The sequence below is a fragment of the Arachis duranensis genome, chromosome 4 (assembly GCF_000817695.3).
Source record: "Arachis duranensis cultivar V14167 chromosome 4, aradu.V14167.gnm2.J7QH, whole genome shotgun sequence".
NCBI lineage: Eukaryota > Viridiplantae > Streptophyta > Magnoliopsida > Fabales > Fabaceae > Arachis > Arachis duranensis.
Window position 1 is genome coordinate 2,281,698 of NC_029775.3, and position 9,844 is coordinate 2,291,541.

Genomic DNA, 9,844 nt, shown 5'->3' on the forward strand with positions numbered 1-9,844 from the left:
AGAGAGAGAGAGAGAGAGAGAGAGAGAGAGAGAGAGAGAAGGGGGAGGAATTTACCTAGAGAAAAGGAAATCGGCAGGAGAAAGGAGAAAGGTGGCGACGGGCTCAACAACGATGGTAACAGGATAAGCAACAATGACGACATGAGCTGTGAAGGAAGATGGGAGCTGTGAAAAGGTAGGCGGCGATGGACTCAACAACAACGATAACGGGAGCTATGAGGTTTTTTTTTTTTTAAGAAGCCGAGAAGAAGAAGACTTTGGGTGAGGATGACTGAATTTCTCTCGCATGGCTATAGAGTATGGACTGAAGTGGTGAATCATTGAATTTGTGATGTGAGGCAAATCCTGTCAAGTCTAACCATGTATTGATGCTCAATTTATTAAGAGTTTATCGCTAGTCAATGGATTGTTATACACACAAGGCGATATTCTAACTCCTAATATATAGTTGTTTAAAGAGACGAATGAGATGATCACTCAACAAACTTAAATTGATTAAAACAAATACTAATTATTTTTAATATTTTAATATTAAAAATTTTAAAAATTTAATTTTAATTATAACTTTATAAAATATTTATAACAATAATTACTATATATATTATTTAATTTTTTAATAAAACTTTTAATATAATTTTATGTATTATCCCGTACAAGGTACGGGAACATACACTAGTTTGTATAAATACTTATAATTTCGGCTAAAAATTATATTTTGATGATAGTGTCGTATATTTAAAGTCAAGATCTTTTTACTATTTTAAAGCAAATCATATCTTTTATTTTTTTTGTTTGCCATATATTTTTCTACTTGCGATTTGATTACCAAATTTTGCCTAAGATATAAATTTTATTTTTTTTTTATCATTTTTTTGTTTGGGTCTGGTTAAAGATACACACTTTCATGTAAGGCAAAATCCAAAATTTTGAATCCAGAAACCAAAACTCTAATTGAACAAAAAATAAGAAATATTAAGCCTAAAAATAATTATTTACTAAATAAAAACACACCCAAAAAAGCAAAAACATAATTCCAAAAATAAAAACATAATACCGCATGCATAGTTATGCTTTAGGATTTTACTTCTAGAGAGGGAGTGAATCACAGCGAGAGAGAGAGAAAGGGATAATTTGAATTAGGAGTGTACATGAAGTCGGATAAAATTGGATTTGTCTTAATTTTGATCCGACTTTAAATAATAATCGGGTTTATTTTTGAGATTCTTATCTGACCATAGATTCGATGATGAAATTACACTACTTTCGGGCCACACTAAAATCGAATATCGATCGGATGAAATCTGAATCTTGATAAATTTTATGTCAAAAAATTATGATGCGTTCATTTATAAAAAAATAAAAAAATACTTGTTAGAAAAATGTTGATAATCATACTTAAACTTGAACTTATCTATAAATTCTAATTTCATATTTCTTTGATCTATTTCCTAATTCAACAAATGTGATTAAAAATAAAATAATAAGGTTATAATTAATATAACATAATATTGGAATTAATTTAAAATATATAATATTTTTTTAATCATCCTAGGACGCACATGGGTTAGATGAAGTCGAGTTCGCCTTGACCCATATTCGACCCTAAATAACGACTAAATCTATTTTTGAGACCCTTATCCGGTTCTAAACCCGATAAAATCATATCAAATTAATCCAAAGTATATGGATCCGGGTCGGATCAGGTTATATGCACCCTTAGTTTGAATTGGAAGGCCAGTTCGGGCGGGTTCTAAGTTGGGTCCATTTTGGATGTGTGGGTCGAGTGTGCCCTCACCATGTCTTAATCAAAAAATGCTATTTTGATTTTCTCTCCTCAACGCACTGCAAGTAGCAGTTAAATCATAAGAAAGCATTTTTTCCTTTGAAGTGGTGAAATCCTTCGCTATTATTATAGGTTTGACGAATTTCATGCTGACTGTGGCTGGTGTGAGTGCGACGGTGCTTTTTCTAAGGAGTAACGTGAAGCAATCTGCCAACATATTCAGGCACATCCATAACCATAACTAGCTCGAAGAAGAAACCGCTGCTTCTTCCAAGTGAGTCCTTTTTTCCCATTTTTTCTTTCAATCCTGCTACGTTACCAATAGCATTTCTGCCAATTTCTGTCAACTCTTATTTATAATTCTGTTTAATAAAAGTGTTTTTGTGGATATGTCTAATAAAAATATATTTTTTATGTCTGTGTTTAATAGAAGCATCTTTTTAGATATATTTTCTAAATCTCTTTATATATGTGTTTATAATATAATAATTAATTATTGTTGATAATAAATTGGCAGATAATATGTTGGTACCCTATACTTTTACTTTTTCTTTTATTTTCAACTAGGTACTTGTTTATTCTCGTCAAATTTTGATTATGTGTTTTGGATTACTTCTCTTTTTAGTTTTTTGGTTGATAATTTTGTTGTTGAAATTTTTTGTTTGGGGAGGGTGGGTTGTGGGGAATGTTAGGATTTACGTATTAGGAGTGGGATTTGGATAACATAGAGTGATTGGTTGGATATTGAAAGCTGGAAAGTTTATCTTTATGGATTATGTTATTTTGTGTTCAAAGTTAGCTTATATTTGATGGTAGAGAGTGAAGTTCTATTATCCTTTTATAGAGAAAAAAGTTTATAAATAGAATTGATTTTTAATACAACGTTGTATTTTATTATTAATGAAAAAAAAAAGTTGGTCAGTATTGGGTCGATAAGGCAAATATACAAGAAAAAAAATTGGTTACATTACATTTTCATTTAAAGGAATTTCACTCCTAAAAAAATTAGGTGAAGAAGGCTAAGCTTTGAATTGGAGTTGTAAATGGTATGACGATTTTGAAATTTGACCTTGCGGGTGAGGTTTGTAGACAAAATTGAGAATTAAGAACTTGAGATGGTTTTTTTTTATTCTTTTTCTTTTTTTCTTGTGTTTGTTAATTTCTACCATAGAGACTGAGATTGTTACTCATAATTTTCATATATGTAATTTAATTTCATATTATGTTTAATATTTTAGAATATTTTTTTAATTTTAGATGGGTCATGAAAAAACAGTCTGTGAATGCATCCAAAACAAACGAGAACCTAAAATTTCTTTCATGCAAAAAAAAGATGGAATCATGAAGAAAATTGTAACATTTTTAAAGTTTTGTAAAGGTGAAGTTTGTCTAATTATTTATGGAGATGATTCTTTTCAACCAATGAGTTGGCCACAAGAACATTCAAAGGTGCAATTTATAATTGAAAAGTACGAAGTTCAAAATCTTGGAATAAATTATTTTATTAACTCAGATTATTCATATTAAATCACAAAAAATATATCATAATGCGAAAGCATACCTTTACTCATAAAAGTTAAAAATTAATGAAAGAATTATTTCAGTCTTTTGGTTTTTTCGAGTTTTCTCAATCAAAGCCTTTTGTATTTCTAGGCGGCTGAATTGCAACTCTTTTGATGTGGAAAGAGTAACAAAGGCGGCTTTGGTATATTGGGGACCAAAAGACACTATTTATATTTATTTGAGCATGACACCTATTAAACTCTAAAACCCAACTAAAATAATATCTAAAGTCTAAAAGATAATATATCTAAAATCTAAAAGATAATTATCTAAAGAACAAAAGATAACATCTGGTTTTATTCTTATTTAATTTCAAATTAAAAGTAATTATAACTTATTCAATTTAGCATTTATAACAATAAATGAGATCACTATTATATAAGTTATGTAATTTAAAATAGCATAATTTGTGATTATCATCAATATATATATTGTCCACAAATAAATTAGGAAATAAAAATAATTTCCTAACACAAAAGACATCTATCTACTTAATATACTAAAATTGGATTTTTCCCTGTTAATGAGAGTGATGTGTCGATTCCTCATTAATCCATTTTTCCACCAAAATGAATGCACTATTTTTTCTTCTAAATTTATTTTATAAAAATATCTTTATTATAATTATACTATAATTAGCATTTAAGTAATAATGCATAATTATTCTAATTTAGAAAAATATCTTTATTATAGTTATATAAAATCAATATTTAATACATTATTAAACTACTTATCAATTATCAATCGAAAATATTTTTAATAATTTTAATTATATTGTTAATAATAATAATAATATAATATGATAATTATATGGTAATGGCACCGATTATTAATAACTAATTTATATTGTTCTAAAAATATATTTTTTAAAAATATCTTTATTATAATTATATTATAATATTATAATTAATATTTAATGAATAATGCATAATTATACTAATTTAATAAAATATATTTATTATCTATCTATCTATCTGTTCTATCTATTCTATTAGATAAAAATCGGATTTTTGCATTTAATGATAGAACTGATATGATATGTACTTTAGCTCTTGAGGTGTTTCCTGATTTATTTCATTTAATTCGTTAAAGCAAATCAATTATAATTAATTAATTATATTAGTTAATTAATTTGATTAGACATTCAAATCTCACCATTTATTATAATTTATATGAATTAATTAATTATAATTAATTATATCAATTAATTAATTTAGTTAATTATATTAATTATTTGATTTGATTGTAGTAAATATCAAATTATTTAATAAATAATAAATATGATAACGAAATATATGAATTAATTTAATTAGTTTATTTTTTCAATACAATCTATTTATACAAGATCAAATATTTTTTACTCATTCATTTAAGGGTTTGTCGTTGGTCAATGGGTTGCTGCATGCACAAGGCGGGATTCGAACCTCCGACAGTTGCTTAAGCGGACTAATGAGCTAACCACTAGACATTTATGTTATAATATGTTTAAGGAGTTGACTTAAAATTATAATATGAAATATAAATTTATAATATGATTTATAGTATGCTAAAATATTAGGACATTATCATATAGATTTTTTTTTATTTGTCGATAATAAATTCAACTATATAGGATCTTAAAAATTATGCAATTATGTAATTAGTTATTTTTTCATATAATTATTGTATTAATTATTTACATTAGTGAGACTATTTTATTATTAATATTTATAAATATACTATTATTTGTATAATTGATTGAATCATCTTATTCATTTAAATTTAATTCTATTGAATTAATTATTTAAGGTATCATCGCTATTTTTTTTAAAATTTTTTTAATATTATTTAACAATTCTAATAACATAATAACAATTAAAAAAAAATAGAAGAAAAATTTTTTTAATCTTTAAAAATAAATTCCATTAAGATTTTAGGTTATTTCACAATAATAATTAATGTTTATAATATTGAATTACTCTAAATTTTTTTTTTCTATCGTTAGTAGTTAATCCTAAATTAAAAGATTATGTTGAATTGTTGAATTGTCTAAATATAAGCGGAGTTACTTTAGTTTATTTGTTTATTAATATAATTAATTGAAAGAATAAATGATAAATAAGATAAGCAAATAAATAGAAATAGAATGTTAGTAATTACTTAAAATAGATAACAAAATAAAATAAATTAAAAGGTATTACTTTATTTAAATTACTTAAAATAAATTACAATTGACCTATCAGTTTTTTCTTCTCTCAAGAGGATGCACTCCCGATTTGAATCATCTTCGTTTCAACAACTACAATTAATAATAAATAAATAAATAAATAAAAAGAAAAAAAAAGTTACAAGAATCAATGTAAAAAAATATTCTCTTTTCTTTTCTCTCCTTTCATATTACAAAGCAAACAAATGAACAAGGTTGTTTCCTCTGCTTCTCCAAGGTAACTAACTATCTCTAAATGCTTATCTCTTAATCACGTAACCAAACACACACATGTGAATTCTGCGTTTGTAATAGATTAACCAATTTCTTGAGTTTAAATTTGGTTTTGCAACTGTTAAGAGATATATTGATAGCATGGGAAACATACAAAAAGATTATCACCATTTAAATTTGATTGGATTCAATCTCAAGACTAATAAGAATTTAGGATTATTATGTAATTTTGCAACATTGCATTGAGGAATTGTTGTTTAATTCAGTGTTAGTGTTCACCTATGATGATAGCAGCAACAACAATGGAAACTGAATCACTTATGAGGGGTGACAAACTCATTCTGAGGGGAGTAATGTTCCATGGTTTTCATGGTGTGAATCCAGAAGAAAGAACACTTGGTCAGAAATTCTTGGTAGATATAGATGCTTGGATGGATCTTAGAGCTGCTGGTAAATCTGATAACTTGTCAGATTCGGTTAGCTACACAGATATATTACCGGTGAGTGATAATTAACACTCAATCTTTTCATAGTTAAAATCAGAACAAGAATTGCTAAATCCAGTTATCATGTTAATTGTTAAATAAAATGAAGTGCTATGTCTTGTTTATGTTTCCAAAGTATCAGCATACTGCATTCTAATAATTTTCTTAGGGTTGAATAAGACTTTAGTTTTGTAAAATGAGCTATTTATGATTTCATTCTGAAAAAGAATTTAATTTGGACGCACTTTGTCAATATAAAGCAGTTTTACATGTGCATCCAATTGCGCAAAGTCATGTCAGCAAAAATAACTATTTTTGAATTGACCGGTGAATGATCATCTAAAATAACACATGTGATTAAACGATTGTGTATAACATTTTACAATGTCAGTGCATCAAAATTAAACTCATTTTGCATAAATACTACGTTAATTTGTGAAGTATAGATGAATGCAGAATAGTAAAGGAAGTTATTGAAGGGCCACCCCACAACCTTCTGGAATCAGTGGCTCAAAAGATTGTAAGCACAACTCTAACAAATCACCATCAGATATCTGCTGTTAGGGTTCTAGTTGGAAAACCCCATGTTGCAGTTATAGGTCCAGTTGATTACTTAGGAGTTGAGGTTCATAGGTTCAGAAGTGATGTAGCAAACTAGAATTTAGTTTGATTTTCAGTGCTGAATGTTTTGTAACTCTAACTTTGTCTTTTCATTACATTGAACTTCCAAGAATGCTTGGGTTAGATAAGACTTGGTTGTTATTGTTTCAAACACAAAGACAGCTATGGTTTCAAATTTAATCTCTACTTGACTAATATACAAAGATAAACAAATGATAATTCCTTTAATTGCAAATTTTGTTGAGGGTTAATGTGAACTTTCAAAGCTATGGCATGCTTTGCATGAAACTAACTTAAGTGTATGAATGAAGCTTTCTCAGTAACTATTTCTTTCTCAAATTTTCATCCAATACCATAAACATCCTTGCTCTTCTTTAATCTTCCAAAAATTCACATGCATCTAGTATTAGATCTTCATCCATGCCTGGTATATCCTGAAGCACCTTAATAGCCTTATCTATAGAAAAGGTATCTTCTATCTTTTCTCTGCCAATATGCAATGCTATGTCATCTGCAATAGGGGGTGGATCGGTATCTGGCATCGACGACTTACTGCAACAAGATCCCTCTCCAGAATTCAGTTTGCAATGTTGAGTATCTTCATTGTGACATAATATGCACATACTAGAATAGAAAGGCATGCTTTTAGTTCTATATATGAGCTACTCTTTTGCCAGCAGTGGCTTGATAATCCAATTCTTTTGAGGCAATTTCTAATACAAAATATGAGCTACTCTTCATAAGTTATTCAATTCGGCGAATAAAGTTAAAAAGAAATTTTCTTTCAACCATACAATAAGGAACGAAGATCTAAGGGAGAGAGTTGGAGTAGCACCTATTGTGGAAAAGATGGTTGAATCGCGTCTCAGATGGTTTGGACATGTGAGAAGAAGACCGATAGAATATCCAGTTAGGAGGGTGGATGAGATGGAAGATGGACAAAGGGCGAAAGGCAGAGGAAGATCTAAGAAAACCATTCATGAGGTGGTCAAACGAGATCTACATGTAAACGGTCTCTCTGTAGACATGATACATAACAGAGCGCAATGACATCGTTTGATTCATGTAGCCAACCCCACTTAATGAGACAAGGCTTTGTTGTTGTTGTTGTATACAATAATATTTACTGATGAATGCTTCTACCTTCATTTTCAATGGCTACATCAAAACATGAAAGGCTGTATCTCCCATCAGCAACTGAATGGCAACAGCTTAAGAAAATATTTATCTTGAGATGGATTCCAATTAGCCCTCAAGCTATCCAAATTAATAGAAGAACCATTTTCATCCCCCATTTCATCACCTGCAATTCAAATGGATTACTATCTTAGAAGCATTAATAGCATTTCCCTAATTCTTTGCCAACTTAATAACATTTTTCACTATGCTTTTCATAACAGCAACAATGTAATAACAACTATCCTTTATCATAAGAGACGTGTTTAAAGTTCAAAAGATTTGCAATTAAATCTCTTTTACTAATTTCATGTAAAGTAACAATTCTGGATAAATTTTGCTGGCATGATGCTAGAAATGGGAAACAAACCAAAAGACTTCTCAAGAACTGAACACATTCTAGTGAGAAGTGTAAATTTGAAACACTCTCTAGGGCCAAATTGGTTGGTAGAACTCATTCTCAATAATCAAATTCCATGGACATGACATGATACACAAACAGAACATTCAGGAAGAAATAGAGTCAAATGCCAGTTAATTCAGTTAATCATTTATATGTGCACCCAACCCATCAATTTTAAGCTCAATGAGATAATAATAAAGGGGATGCTTCCATAAAGACGCGTAAAACGTCTCTTTGTAAATACGCTTACGTGTCGCATTATTATTGGACGTATTAATTAATTCGTTATTTTTGAATTTTTTAACAAATTAGAATAAAACCGATTTTTTCATAACAATACAATAAATCCAATTTTTTTTAGGATCCCGCTAGGGAGACAATGGACTATTTGTACAATGTGTACAATGGGTTACTGAGTTATAAAATGAACATCCCTTATACTATTTAGAATAACCATCCGAGTACTAGGGATAATAAACATCTTTTCGAACTCTTGACCTTTCGGATCCAGCGCTCTAATACCATGTCGTGATACCACTCATTCCAAAAGCTTCAATTGATGGAAAAATGTAACACTAATGATTATATTTCTAATACTCCATAAACCTCCATTGTATATATTGTATAAATATTTCATTGGCTCCTCATATTTTTTCTTTTTTTTAGGGATCTAATTGTATTTTTAAATTTTTAGGGATTAAAATTTCTGCAAAACAAAAAGTCAAATATATATTTGTCTTTTTATCAAAAAATTTAAAAATATTCGATTTAGATTGTGTAATTCGATCGGATCAAACTGGGTCTAATAATTATAATGTAGACAATTAGGTTTATTATTGTTGCTATAATAATAAACCGATTTTGTTCTGGTTTATTAAAAAATAAATTATTAATCAATTTAATAAAGACAATAATAACATGACATATATAAACATTAAAAAAGAAGAAGATATTTTTAGTGTTTTTATTATAGTGGCTCCTAACATAAAAGTTAGATGGATTAATCTCTTATTATATGCTTGTTTGGGTGCCATTAAATTAATAAAAAAAATATTTTTTAAAGATTTTTTTTATTTTTTAGCGTATTTGATAAATTTTTAATAATAAAAATAAAAATACTTAAAAAATAAAAATATCTTTTTTCGCCGAGAAATTGAGGGAAAATGTAGTAAATGGGACTTGCGACTTGCGAGGGATCTTGGGCCGTCGGGCTAAATTTATCTGGTCAGCTTCTTTATCTATTTAAATTGATAAATTTTATGTCTAAAATTAAATCCGTTTAAATTTTAGGCTAAATAGGTTGGGTTCGATTATCCCAAAAAAATGACAGTTAAATAGGTTAGTCTGCGGGCTGAACGAGTGACCCATTTATTTCTTTTTTTTTGATATTTTTC

At 28.2% G+C, this 9,844-nt stretch overlaps 1 long non-coding RNA gene across 2 annotated transcripts; it reads left to right on the forward strand.

The window, feature by feature from the left end:
- Positions 1-1,847: 1,847 nt before the first annotated feature.
- Positions 1,848-7,106, forward strand: LOC107482608 (uncharacterized). 2 transcript variants are annotated; one of them, XR_008008404.1, is made up of 3 exons: positions 1,848-2,057; positions 6,032-6,265; positions 6,697-7,106. It is a non-coding gene; the product is annotated as an uncharacterized LOC107482608 (long non-coding RNA). The 2 variants fall into 2 exon arrangements; XR_008008403.1 differs by lacking the exon at positions 1,848-2,057 and adding an exon at positions 5,649-5,769.
- Positions 7,107-9,844: the final 2,738 nt, after the last annotated feature.